This window comes from Callospermophilus lateralis, unplaced genomic scaffold, assembly GCF_048772815.1.
Source record: "Callospermophilus lateralis isolate mCalLat2 unplaced genomic scaffold, mCalLat2.hap1 Scaffold_161, whole genome shotgun sequence".
NCBI lineage: Eukaryota > Metazoa > Chordata > Mammalia > Rodentia > Sciuridae > Callospermophilus > Callospermophilus lateralis.
The window spans coordinates 45,044-59,728 of record NW_027512709.1 but is presented as its reverse complement, the minus strand read 5'-3'; the positions used below and the strand labels follow the sequence as shown (position 1 = coordinate 59,728).

The window sequence follows — 14,685 nt, the reverse complement described above, 5'->3', positions numbered from 1 at the left end:
CTGATAACTTTGGTCACGATTTTCCCCTTCCTCTCAGGGTTATTTTGACAGATATTTAGATAAATGGTCTAAATGTAGGACAGCTTTTAATGAGTACTAACTAGTATTAAGCCCTTATATGAACTGACTCTTTTAATCATTTGAGGAACTGTTTGTGGGCAGTCCAGTTACATTCCCATTTCTTTGATGAAAAGCAAATGAAGACTCAGAGGGTAGGAAGAGGATCTGGTACAAATTCAACTAATTTATTTGCGAGCCCAAGGTCTTAATTTCTGTGCCATTCTGCCTGCTCATCTTCCTGTATCATGTGTCCTTAGCTATTTGACCACATTACTGAATGCCTGGCCAACTTCATGAATAAGCTCCAAATCAAAGACAGGAAGCTCCCATTGGGCTTTACCTTCTCATTCCCCTGCCACCAGACTAAGCTAGATGAAGTAAGATGGGTTCTTCAGAAGACTTGCTGCATTGCTTCGCTCCTGGGGCTGGGAGGACTGGGAAGAACTCCCTGGTGGCCATCTGTTGCTGTGGTATCGGCAGTAGCACTGAAGGATTTTATAGCTAAGGATTCAGTATTGAGAGTTCTGGGCTCCAGGTGACTGTGCATGTGTGGAGGTGTTGAGGGGTGAAAAAGTATCGGGGAGGTGGGTGCTCTTTGTTACTCTGCATTTCACACCCATTGCACAGTGTCCCAATCTCACCCAGGGTGACAGGAATGAGAAGCTAGGAACTCTTTTGATCCTGAGTGTTTTGATGAAAGGTCTTGAAAGAAGGATGCTTTGTGAGTTAATGATTCAAGGATATACATATCTTATTTTGGCAAGTATATAGCTTGCTCCTTCTGTTTCTTTGAGGCGGTAAATCATGAAGGCATCACTCATTTGATCTCCTTTCCTGAACCTGGGAGGAGCCTGAGTTTCTTTTTCCTCCGCTAGTCAGGAGACAGTCTACAAATTCAATGATGACTTTAGCTGGGCATCAGAGAGCTCTACTAATGATGCTTGGCAAAATGTGGCCTGTGTTTTAATTGTAGAAAATCAATATTCATTCCTTGGTTGTTTTGTAGCAGAGTTTCCTGGTCTCATGGACCAAGGGCTTCAAGTCCAGTGGTGTAAAAGGCAAAGACGTGGTGGCACTGATCTGGAAGGCCATCCAGCGAAGAGGGGTGAGTGTGGAGTGGTGGGACCTCGGGTGTGCAGGCCCTTTGTGATTCACTCTGAAGTCTGTGCTCAAACTCAGCCTGAGAAGCTATTGTAGAGCTTAAGGGGAGGTATTTTTCTTCTCTGCTGTTACCCAGTAATTTTATATATGATCAGATGCCTTTGGGGTTTTGAGATTAACATGGTGGAAAGTAATCTTAGTCTTGGTGCAAGAAAACCCTTCAGTCCTGAAGAAGACTTCATATCATTTCAAGTAAGGAAGTTGGCATGATGGTGACATGACGGTAGAATGGGGCAGAGAGTGGACAAAATAAAGTTCTGTCATAGGAGTGGGAGGGAGAGAGAGAAAAAGAGAAAAGGAGGGAGGGAGAGAGAAGGAAGAAGAGGAAGGTGAGAGGGAGAAGAAAGAGAAGTAGAAGAAGCCAACAAGATTGACTTTTCTTAGTGCAGTAATGGCTACAAATTAGACCACAGGGCTGGTGTCAGGAAAATGGTTCTCCACAATGAGAACAAGCAGGGTGGGAGTGAGTTGCCCGATATTCACTCGGGTGTGGATCTAGCTTTCCAGCTCGATCCTTCCTTGGCTCTGAGTTGGGTTAGTAAGCCCGTTGCACTTGAGCTGTGTGTCTTGCTGCTCTTTTTCCATCTTTACATCCTGTATCCATCCCTTCTGTGATGGTGAAGGTCAGAACCCTCCATTTCATCCCTACAGGACTTTGATATTGACATTGTGGCTGTGGTGAATGACACGGTTGGGACCATGATGACTTGTGATTATGATGACCAGACTATGAGATTGGTCTCATTGTGGGTGAGTGAGCTCTGGGTGTGAGAGCCGGATGTGCAGTAGGGGGAGTAGGCTGAAAAGAAGGGAGTGACCTGTAGACTGGGTTATATTTGAAGATAATGATGTAGTTGCTTTGGAGGGCCAAGCCAAGGCTTGTGGAGCTGGGGGTAGGGTAGTAGAGTTCTGGATCATATATTGGGTAGCCCAGGAGTCTGCAGGAAGGGATCCAGTAGGGTAAGAGGAAGATGGGGGCAGGGGAGGGACGTGTAGGGAGGTGCTTGAGCAGTTCCTTGCTTTGGTCAGGCACTGGCAGCAATGCCTGCTACATGGAGGAAATGCGCCACATCCACATTGTGGAGTGCGATGAGGGGCGGATGTGTATCAACATGGAGTGGGGGGCCTTTGGGGACTATGGCGCGCTCAATGACATCCGCACGGAGTTTGACCCAGAGATCGACATGGGTTCACTGAACCCTGGGAAGCAACTGTGAGTGGGCCTTTGGATGGCGGGGTTGGGGGGTGTGTTGGGAACTGAGGTTGGGGCTGCTCAGGGACAGGGGATTTGTTTTCAGGTCATCTCTGTAGTCTTACTTTGTCACCCAAAGTTTGCCAAGGCACCCACCAATTATGGGAACATTTGGGAATATAAATTGCTGAGAGGGCTCTAAAACCAGCGCGAGTAATAAACCCCATCATCCTTCAGCACATTCACTTTGGAAGGCCATATCCTAGTTCTTGAAAGCCCCTTAGTAGCTCCCAACCACTGCACCCCACATAGGACCAGGTTATATCATATGGCTGCTCACTGCCAACCCACAGAGTCCCAGGGCCTCCTGCTTCAGCTGCAGACTGACTAAGGCTTATGGAAAAGCTGGCTTCTCAGAAGCCTTTTTGGGCTCCATCCTGGGTCTGTGGCCCAACCATAATCTTGAAGTAGATCGGATAAAAGGCCCCAGCATTTTGTGTCCTGAATGTTCTACACTCCAGCCAGGCCAGACTTGGTTTTATGTTACTTTCGACTCTTACACAACCTTATTTCATTCTCACATTGGCCAAATGTCTCTGAAGATGTTGAGACAGGATTGCTGCAAGCACTAAACATAGTTACAAAACATTTTGAGCAATGCAGCATCTCTCTGGTCTTCTTGGTGTTGGGACTGTTTTGGGAAGTCTTTTCACACAGATCTCTACTTAGAAAGGAAAACTAGCCCTATAAACCAGGTCAGTGGTGGGCAGCCTTTTGCTTTACTGGGGAGTCCTTTCTTCCTCAAAGCTTGGTTTCATTAAGTCATAAGCTTTTTTTTACGTGTTGGAATGTGAGTCCATTTACCTGAACTTAGGAACATACTGGTTGTGTCAGCCATAGGTGACCAGAGGTTTATGAGCTCAGAAGTCACTCACTCAATGCCTGCCTCCAATAATGAGACACACCCATGTCATTCCAAAGAGCCCTGTACCCTTTGAAGTATCAAAAGACAAAATTGCCAGCCAGGTCTTGACAGCATATTCCTGGTTTATCCATAAAAAAAAAAGATTGGGGAGTCATCTTTCAAATTATCAGCTGAGGTAGCCCCAAAATCATGAGCGATGACATCACACTGTAGAGACCCGCTTGCCCTGGGGGTGTTTCCCTTAGCTCCCATAGAACTAGATTCACATGTGAAGATGTAGAATCCTCACTGTTAAAGCCAGGTTACTCCCAAGGCAGGTGCCCATGTTGTTACTTTGACATTTTCAATGTGCCTTGTGCTCAGAACAAATGCTGCCACCTGTCCCTTAGCTCCAATGCTTCCTGACTTGTCCTGAGTTGTCTCTTTGTAGGTAATGTCCAACTCCCTTCCACACCCCTGCTCTGGGCCTCCTTGTCACTGAAGCCAGTCCTAGACAGTACCAGTAGCCCTAGGAGCCTCCTTTCTCTAAGACCCAGAGGCTTTCTGAGAGACCAATGGGTCTTCTTTGCCCAAAAGAGATTGAATTTCCTCTGCCACATAGTCATCGCCGGAAAGACTTCTAAAGGAAACAGTGTCACCTAGTGCTGCAAAATTAAGTTACAAAACTGCCTCAGGTTGGGAGCTGATCTCTGCCTTTCTAAAACATGTTTCTTCTATCACCAGCCTGCTCAGAAACTTCCATTGTGTTTACCCCCAGACTCTTTGAGATCTGTTCCAACTTGGTCTTGTAATCTTGCCTCACTATCTTCCTGCCCCAACTTGTCCCCCAACCCCACCATTTTCTCAGGAATCCACAAATCGCCTGTAGGAGGCTTGTGCCCTATATTTAATAAGGTTAAATTTTTTTTTCTCTTGAAAAAAAATATTGGGACTCTACATGAGATTTTATTTCAAAGAAGTTTTTTTTTTTTTTTTGAGAGAAGAAATTTTAAAAAACATTCTCCTACACAAAATTAAATTACCTAAAATTCAGTCTGTTCCAGAATGTTCTATACTCCCTGGTTGTTTCATCTGTTTAAGTCCTGTTTTTCCCCATTGTTCAAGACTCACCAGCCTGAGGGTCAGTCCCAATCCCACAGTTCCTGCAGCGCCCCCAGTTGTCACGTCGACACACACCTGAATAAGTTAATCTTTAATCATGTTGACCTCTAAAGCATGCTGAATCTTACATATTTGTGTCTTGCCTCCCTAGGAAAGTTGTGCATTCATGGACGGTGAGGGGGTATTATTGCTTTGATCTATATTTCCCTGCAGGTTTGAGAAGATGATCAGTGGGATATACATGGGGGAGCTGGTAAGGCTCATCCTGGTGAAGATGGCCAAGGAAGAGCTGCTGTTCCAGGGGAAGCTCAGCCCAGAACTGCTTATCACAGGCAGCTTTGAAACCAAAGATGTCTCAGATATTGAAGAGTAAGTTTCTGGTCCCAATGCCTCTCCCCATAACCGAGTGTCTGGTTATAGGGAGAGGCATTTGGGGAACATGGATGGGGCATTGGCTTTTGACTCTTTGAGCAGGAGGTCCACATGATTGTCTTTTTTTGGGGGGTGGTGGTACTAGGGATTGAACTCAGGGGTGCTTAACCACTAAGCCACATCCCTAGCTCTTTTTAAAATATTTTGTTTAGAAATAAGGTCTCGCTGAGTTGCGTAGAGCCTCACTAAGTTGCTCAGGCTGGCTTTAAACTCATGATCCTTCTGCCTCAGGCTCTCAAGCTGCTGAGATTATAGGCATGTGCCATGTCACCTGGCCACAAGAGGGTCTTGAAGGTGGCCCATGGTGGGCCTGTGAATTCACTCTACTTACTTGTCTGTGCTCCTGTGGATTTTGAGGGTGATGCTACCAAAGTGACTCAGGGTTCTGGGAACAGTTGGCCTGCACATGCAGGGACTTGGGATGTTGCACTGGGTTAAATTCTGGAGGCATTAACGAGGGCACCTTAACACTTGTTTGCATCTATCTCCTTGTTCTTCTCCTGAATTTCTGACATTTCTTTTCTTATCAGCAGTTCTCAAAAGGGACTACCCTGAGCCCTACTTCAAAACAGAAAAATAGGTGCTTGAATGCCCACAGATATATTCACCCACTCATAGTCCAGCTGGGGAGTGGGAGTGAGGATGGCCCATGGTATCCTGATAGCTGGGGCTAGTTTTCCATTCTTGCTATTTCCTCGTGTGAATAGAGGGGGTCCTATTAGTTGAGGAACCAGGTAGACAGAGGAAGTGATTTCAGTGCCAAAAGGAGCAGTGAAAGCATTCCAAGGACTTTGTTCTGAGTGGAACTTTTAAACAGTGGCTAAAGTTGCTACACCCCAAGGGGATGGTAGTACTCAATCTAGTGAGGCATTTGGTTCCCCTGAGAAGGGCACTTATGGTGTCAAATCACCTACCCTTTCCCACCATCTTCAGACACAGACAAACTCTGGCTGCTTTAGAGAGAACAAATGGGCACCACAGCTGGATTCACATGTTTAGAGGTGACTCTATAGAGGCAGAGATTCTGTCTGTTTACCCTAAGACAAGCAAACTGCAAATGCAAAGAGTGCAGAAGGTCCATGAACCAGGTCTTATCTTCATATTAGCACACAGAAAAGAAATACTGTTTTTTTTTTACTGGGGGAAAAATGAGCCAGGGTAGTACTGTATGTGAGTGTGTGTGTTTGTGTGTGTGTGTGTGTGTGTGTGTGTGTGTGTGTGTGTGTGATGTCTGGGAAAGATACCTCAGGGTGGTGATGTTGCATTGTATTCCCTCTTTGTTGTCCCGACCCTGCTCACAAACAGGTAGCAAGGTCATAAGATATGCTGTCCTCACTGATAGATGGGGTTGGCTGGAGCTGATGGGCTTCCTTGCCAACCCATACCCTCCTCCTGTTGGCCACAGTGGGTCAGACAAGTGCCCACACACTATCTTTCTCGTTCCCCGTGATAAGGATGGCATCCGGAAGGCCTACCAGGTGCTGGTGCGGCTGGGTCTGAATCCATTGCAGGAGGACTGTGTGGCCACTCACCGGATCTGCCAGATTGTGTCCACATGCTCAGCCAACCTGTGTGCAACCACCCTGGCTGCTGTGCTGCAGCGTATCAAGGAGAGCAAGGGCGAGGATAGGCTGTGCTCCACCATTGGGGTTGATGGCTTCGTCTACAAGAAACACCTTCAGTGAGTCAGCATGTTGGGCCCAGGAGTTAAGGAGGTCCAAGAGTACCTGGGCCCTGGTGACTCCATAGGGCAGCTCTGTTTTTCATCCCAAGGTGTTGGGGGGTCTTTGTAGAATTATTGTTCCCAACAGAGCAAGCGGCTACTGGAGGATGTCATTCCTGGTGTGGGTGGAGGTGATTTCTGAAGGCTGCTGTTGACTCAGAGCTCCCCTGGCTGCTGGGTACTCTTCTTGGCCACCCTCTTATTTATAAGACAGAGTTTCAGTATTTACTCTTATGATTCTTGGTGGTTCTTATTGCTATGTATTCTGCCAGGGACCATCTCAGCACTTGGGGTTACCAGCCTCTGATTTGGGTATTGAATTGATGCCACGCTGCATGTTTTGATCCCTTGGGTTATATATATCCAGACATTCAAGTTTCAGTTGGGACCTGGAAGAAGCCTCTTGTTGCACTCACTTAATTTCTCCTAACATGAGTGCCAGGTCAATATGTCATCATTAACTGAGCTGGTCACTGTGGAAGGTCTCAGCTCTGAGGCCCCCTAATCTCCTAGCTCAGTGCCTCCCAAACTTTAGTTAATGTGCACATGAATCATATGGGGATCTTAAGAGGCAGATTCTGGTTCAGAAGGTCTGAGGTGAGCCTGAGATCCTGCATCTCACAGCCTCCAGTGGAGGCAGTTGGCTCATGGACCACACTTGGAGTAGCAGAGCGATACCTCAAAGCAGTCATCACCTGGAGAGTTTCTTGCCAAACATAAGATGTTATCTTTAGTTGTTCAGATACCTTGAGATGGTTGGCAGAAATTGGCAAAAGAGAGGCGAAAGTGCAGAAGAAGTAACATATTCAAATAAAATGAGTTATGAAACATGAAAAATGGGTAATGTTAGAGCCACCTGATTCTATTAGACTGCAGAGGCTGATTGCAATCTCCTGGGCAGAGGAAAGGACACTTCTAGCAAAACACTGTTCCCTACGTAGGGAACAGTGTTTTGCTAGAAGTGTCCTTTCCTTTCATTGGGGATAAACCCCACCAGGGCGGTCATCTGAGTTTTTATACAGGGATTCCTAACATGGGAAAGAGTGGAGGGAGAAGGCTTAGGGAAGCCTCTGCTCTTGCAGGCCCAACTTTTGGGCTGAAGCAGTGAGTCACTGTGCAACCATTTATACCACTGACCTTAACTGTGGACACCTGTCTCTTATCTCACCTGGGTGGCTACAGTTTTGCCAAGTGTCTTCACAAGGTTGTACGTTGGCTGGTGCCTGACTGGGACATTTGCTTCCTCTGCTCTGAGGATGGCAGCGGCAAAGGGGCAGCCATGGTGACTGCAGTGGCTTACCAACTGGCTGATCAACAAAGAGCCCACCAGAAGACCCTGGAGCCTCTAAAACTGAGCCATGAGCAGTTGCTGGACGTCAAAGGAGGATGAAGCTTGAAATGGAGTGAGGTCTGAACAAGGAGACACACTCCATCACCCCTGTGAAGATGCTGCCCACCTACTTGTGTGCTACCCCCGATGGCACAGGTATGCAGCAGAGATGCTCACCTAGCAGGCATTTGTCCTAGCATTGATGCTTGGGTAGCTCAGTTAGCATTAGCCTTGGACATTTGAACTGCCACCTGTTTTTGAAGCTATATTACTATAATACTAGAGTCAACCAGACATATCTCAGCTAAAATCAAACAGTATTTACTGGTACCTACTATGTATCAACACATTTAATGCCTATTAATTCCTTTAATATTTGTTAGCTATTAAAGATTAGTAGTTACTTTTGTGTATTAACAAACTGCTGTATGTGGCAAAAAACAGAGGCCTGAGAAGTTAAGAAACTTGCCCAAGTTCACACTACTAGCAAATGTCAGAGCTGGGATTCAAATTCTGGAATTTAGGTACCAGAGCCACTGCTCACAACCATCACTTGGTCCGGGTCAAGGTTCAGTATACTGTACTACCTGGGCCAGGTTTGGCCTATGCCTGTTTTTGTGAATAAAGTTTTATCAGCACACAGCTATGCCCATTGGTTTGTACAGCATTCATGACTGATTTGTACTACCCCGGCAGAATTGAGTGTTTTCAGTAAGACTATGTGGTCCACGAAGCTTAAAATGTTTCCTGTCTGTCCCTTTACAGAAAAAGGTTACTATAAACACTCTTGTAGGTCTTGCAACCTAATAAATGGAGGTCTTTTCCCAATTCAGAGAAAATGATTGCTGAGCAGGCCAATGTAGCAGTTAGTATAGGTTCCAGTATAGGGTTTGATCCCTGCTCCCTTTTTCTACTGATGTGATTCTACATAAGTAATGTTGTCCAGCTCAGCCAGATTTTGATCATCCATAAGAAAGGAATGAACTGTATCCCTTAGGATGGCCTAAGTGTTGGATGGGGACTGTGTGTGAGGCTTGTGGCACACTGAAATTGCCTAATGGTGGAAGTTTTTCTCATTTTAAAAGATTTTCCTTCTAATTCTTTTAAAGAATTACACTCTCTTTTTCCTTCTCTAGTCTGGAATCGAACCTAAGGTGGTATTTGATTTGGCACAAATAGCGTATTTAGATAGTTTTAAATGTACTATATCAGCATCCCCAGAGCTCTGCAGTGCTCTCTTTGAATTCTGGGCCCCCAGCATGTGGACTCATTTGAGAGTCACTAAGGAGCCAGCAGAGATCTCATCCTGGGGCATCATTTTTCTTCATCATTAAATAGAGCTCACACTCCATCACCCCCTGAGGCTGCTGAAGCTGTAGAGTGGCCCCTGTTCAGGGGAAGGTACATAAACTGTCACTCTTTGTCACCCCAGCTCATTTCCTCCTTGGATTTGTTTTCCAGAGAAAGGGGACTTCTTGGCCTTGGACCTTGGAGGAACCAATTTCCAGGTCCTGATGGTGCGTGTGCAAAATGGGAAGCAGCAAGGAGTAGAGATGCACAACAAGATCTACTCCATCCCACAGGAGGACATGCATGGCACAGGGAATGAGATGAGCAGCATGGAGCCTCCAGGAGGGCCCAGGAAGCTTCTTGCTTTCAATGACAGCTCTTTCCTTGTTTACCCATGGACCTGGAGAAGGTTTGTGGGCCCCAGGCCCAGGCTGCTCTCTGGGTTTGTGTCTGAGATTTCATTTCTTCTGGATGGAAACCTTGAGCTCCTGCTGAGGCCTTGTTGGGGGCAGCCCATCTAGGCCAGGGCCTCTTTCTTAGTGCTCCAATTTCTCCCCACAGCTCTTTGACCACATTGTCCAGTGCATCACTGACTTCCTGGAGTACATGGGCATGAAGGGTGTGTCTCTGCCTCTGGGTTTTACCTTCTCCTTCCCCTGCCAGCAGAACAGCTTGGATGAGGTAACAGTGCCTTCCCACAGGGCTCTCCTATGGGCTTTATTGACCTTAATGAGTTAAAGGAGGGCACTAGTGACCCTTGGGGAGGATGGGCCTATTTATAAGAGTAAGATGGTTGAGGCTGGTGAAGGTTAAGTGGGTTAGTTAGGATCCAACTTTCTTTGGAAGAATGATGATGGTGATGCTAAAACAAAACATTAAACTCACATATTTTAAGCACTTATTTGTATGCCACATAATACATTTAGCTTCCTATGTGCATTATCTCATTCAATCCTCATGGCAACTATCTATGTTAAGTGTTCATATGCCCAATTTTCAGTACAGAAGATAAGGTCTACAAAGGTACTTGGTGCCTTGCTCCAGGTCATCTAGCTTGGGAGTAGCCAAGCCACTATTTGAATTCTGTTTTTCTGATGTCTTGAGACCGTGAGCTCAAATTCTCTCTCCTGCTCCTGAGGCTCTTACAGGCTCAGGCATTTTTATTTTGTCTCCTGTAAATGTGGAAGCTCTGGTCTTTCTAGACTCACCTTTGCCTCTCATTCCTGTTCAACTTGCCTTGGGTGAATGAAAGAGGGATTGAAGATCTGGTGTTCCCAGATGTTCTGGACAGGAGTACATAAAGAGATGGAGGACAGCTGAGTAGGCAATGCTGGGATCTGGGCTGATGGCTTCAATATTAGAGTATTTTTATTTGAACAGTGGTTCCTCTCTTACTTAGCCAGTCATGTAGAAACCTGCATGCATGCTGCAGGGTTATGGTGCTGTGGATGCAGTTTCTAGGTGCAAAAGGATGGTTCCTGCCTTAGATGCTTCCAAACTGGGCTGTTGAAGCAAGCTCAGAAAAGTAAGAGCTGCTGTTTGGACCATGGCAATGAGATACTACAGCCCTGAAGACTCACAGTGAGATGATGATCTGAGTGCAGTCCTGGAGGAGGTGAGGAGTACTTGGAGCAAATTAGAAGAATGACTTGATGGGGAGAGGTTTTACTTATTTATTTGTAATTTTTTGAGAATTATAATATCTATATTATATAGAAAAGAAGAATAAATGATTAATAGAAAAGTAAAAATAACATTCCAACAAAGTCCTTCCAGACTTTTCCTACAAATTTTTATTTTATTTTATTTTAAGCAGACACTATCTTTTCATACCAACATGTATTTATATATTTTATTGGGTATGATAACTGTTTCTATCTGAATAGAAGTTGTCTATCTGAATAGAACAGTCATCCTGCTGGATCTTAACCTGTATGTTCCAATTTTCTGTAAGGAGCACATGTTATGTCTAAGATCATAAAAATGAACAGCAAACAAAGGGAAAGACAATTCTATCTGTTAGCCAATGAGGTTATCCTGATCATGAGGTATTAGCAGGTGCTCAGGAGGCCTGAGGGCCTCTGGCTGTGCTTACTTGCCACTGGCCTTGGACAAGTCTCCCCAGCTGTTGGGGCCTGTTCGTGTCTTTTTATAAGGATTACCTGAAGTGATGTTACTTGAACATTCTATAAATTTTAAAGCACCGAACTTTTGCCAGAGATATGAAGCTAATGTGCAGATGAGAGAGATGGGTGGAGGTGAGCACACCCTTGTCTGGATGTGAGTGTGTAAACCAAGGCTCCACAGGGATGCACTTTGTTCTTCTGAGTCTTTTGGGATCTGATCATGGTATGACACATCCAGGTGGATGAGATGCCAAGGTGATGGGCATGAACCACCAAGCAATGCCTGGGGACACCATGCAAGTGGGCAGTAGTGAGCACACAGTCCACTGGTGGGTCCAGCCTCTTGGGAAATGGATCTGGGAGTGCTGACACTGGTTCCTGGTGTTCAGCAGCACAGAGGGCTCAAGTGAACAAAGATTTCTCCCACATGCAAAGCCACCAGGCATCAACTTCCAGATGGCCCTGTGACATGGTCAAGGGCCACATTAAAGATGGGCCCACAGAGGACTCTGAGAAGCCTTAGAGAGCTTTCTCACTGAGAAATGTGGAGGAATGTAAGGCCTAGACACTTCCCCAGCTGTGGCCAGGTGCTCGTTCACTGGATATGGAAGTATGAAACATTAAGAGATGTACTGGCCCTTCTGATTTAAGTGAAGGACAGGGAAAGGGCAAAACTGCTTTACCCAGTGAAGGAAACATGTGTTGGGACATTTGCACAGTGCTTATGAGCCATTAATTGGAGTCAGCAGGTCTGGAGTTGAGTCCTGCTCCTAGCTTCAAACTAGGCCTAGGCAAGTCACATGGGTGCCTGGGTTACCTGTAAAAGGTGGGTGTGATCATGATAAATGTTCTCCAAAGATGGCTGTGGGGATTAAATTGTGTAGCATATATCATGCACCAGCATTGGTGCACAGGAAGTACTCAGTAAATCCAAGCAACAACCTTAGGGACAACCTTAGATTGAGTATCACTGGTAGGTGATATAGCTAGTTACTCCAGGGAATCTGTCTAGTTTAAGAGGTTGAGAGCCCAGAAATGACACCGCAGCCCTTCTCTGAGGTCTTCTCTGTGCTTTTTAGAGTATCCTCCTTAAGTGGACCAAAGGCTTCAAGGCATCTGGATGCGAGGGTGAGGACATGGTCACCCTGCTGAAGGAAGCGATCCACAGGTGAGAGGTAAAGGAGACCCCATGACTTGATTCATTGATGCCTGAAGTGATCTGTGAGGGGCAACATTGAGTGCAGTTGCTTTGGCTGGCAGGAAAATTGATGTAATCATTCAGCTCACAATGGTTGAATGTCCACTGTGCATAAAGCTCTGTTCTGGGTGTGGGGATTCAGGAATGACAGCAAAACAAAACAAAAGAAAAGAACATTTGTTCTCAAACATAAATCCATCATCCAGTGGCAACTGTTATTAAGGGCTAAGATAAATGAAGTTGGACAAGGAGAGCAGGTAAAGTGAGCAGGGAAGTGGCAATCTTAATAGCAGCACAACTAGGGAAGTGTTAAGGTCTGTAAACAAGTCAGATTGGCACCTGTTATTTTGCCAGAGAAATGTTAGAGTCTGTAAACAAGTCTGGATGGCGCCTGGCAAAATGCCAGAGGGAGTGGTTTGTGAAGTAACAAAAGTGAGCCATTAAGTGTGGAGATTCCTTATTGGTTGACTGCTGTATCTATTTAATGCTAATTAGATAAGCTGTGTAAAATGTATAAATATCGCTCAGATCCTACAATAAACGGCTCTCACTCCTGCTGCATCAACGTACACAAGTTATTCGTCACCCCCCAGTTATTCTGCTGCAGCGGGACTGCGGCAGGGAAGTCTTCATGCAAGCCTTGAGTGAGCCTCACATGAAATAAGGGAGTGAGTCACAGCATTTGAGATGTATTTTATATACATGTAAGTGTCCTTGCAAATGTCTGAAGGGAGAATGTTGGGGTTAACTTGTGGACTAGGCATCTGCTTCTGCCTTCTTAGGAGTTTGACCTGGACGTGGTGGGTGTGGTTAATGACACAGTTGGAACTATGATGACCTGTGGCTATGAAGACCCTCACTGTGAGGTTGGCCTCATTGTTGGTATGGTTGTCAACCATCCTCCCCACAGAGGTGGGGGGGCAAAGCCTTGGATGGGTGGGAGGCTTGAGCTGAGTGAGACCTGGTGTCCCTGTGATTGGCAGGCATGGGTAGCAATGCCTGCTACATAGAGGAGATGTGCAACGTGGAGCGGGTGGATGGAGAAGAGGGGTGGATGGAGAAGAGGGGCGGATGTGCGTCAACATGGAGTTGGGGGGCTTCAGGGACAATGGATGCCTGGACGACTTCCACACAGAATTTCACAAGGCTGTGGATAATCTTTTGCTCAACCTGGGCAAACAGAGGTAGGCACCCAACTAGGTGAGGGTCTTGTATCCCAGAATGGACAGCAATGAGTGATCGGAGTCTCCACCATAGCATTTGCAAGGAAGCTTATTATCTTGAGATGACAATGGGTTTCTTAGAAAGTTCTGAGTTAGTAATCGTGAGGAAGCTGCTTCCACCTTGAGGCCTGGGAAAGTGGAGGTGGGGGTGGTATCAAAACCTAGGGCTGAGTCTGTGAGGGACAAATGATGAGTGGACCACTGCTGCTCCCAGGGTAAAACAGCATTTCTGGGGCACCCACACAGGAGTAAATCCTTTCTTCCTCCCCCAGCCATCCAGCATCAAGCACCCTCTCTTGCCAGAACTGGTCAAGGGCCAACATCACAAAGCTTCATGAGTGGTGGTGGTGGTAGTCGGGTGAGGGGAGGGTGTGAGCAGAGAGCACATGCTCAGTTTTGCTGAAGGTGGAGGATCAGTGTGAGAGGACACTAGGAATCCTGCTCAAAGTGAATTAAGTGGCATTCCTTTCCCACCATGCTGCCCTCCGCTTTCCGTTCTGTCTCAACACATCCCACCACCTTTCTATTTAACCTCCATGAACTGCAGGTTTGAGAAGATGATCAGTGGCATGTACTTGGCGAGATTGTCTGTAACATCCTTATCAATTTTACCAAGCATGGGCTGCTCTTCCGCAGCCACATATCAGAACGGCTCAAGACAAGGGGAATATTTGAAACAAAGTTCTTGTCTCAGATTGAGAGGTGAGAGTTTATTTAGGGTTTGGAGGAGGATGCGGTCATGTCCTATGTATTTCTCATGGACAGACAAGCTGAAGGATTTCACAGCTCAAGTGAGATCAGAGCAGGGCGCACACAAGTCAGTCTAGTGGCTCACACATGAAAGCTGGTGCTGAGCATGGCATGGGGCCATGAACAGGGATATTGTTGTATTTTTAGGTCAAATAGAACAAGAAAGATACCCGA

General features: G+C 46.1%; 1 pseudogene; it reads left to right on the top strand.

Moving 5' to 3' along the window:
- Nucleotides 1-323: 323 nt before the first annotated feature.
- On the top strand, nt 324-14,463 carry LOC143390047 (hexokinase-2-like; annotated as a pseudogene).
- Nucleotides 14,464-14,685: the final 222 nt, after the last annotated feature.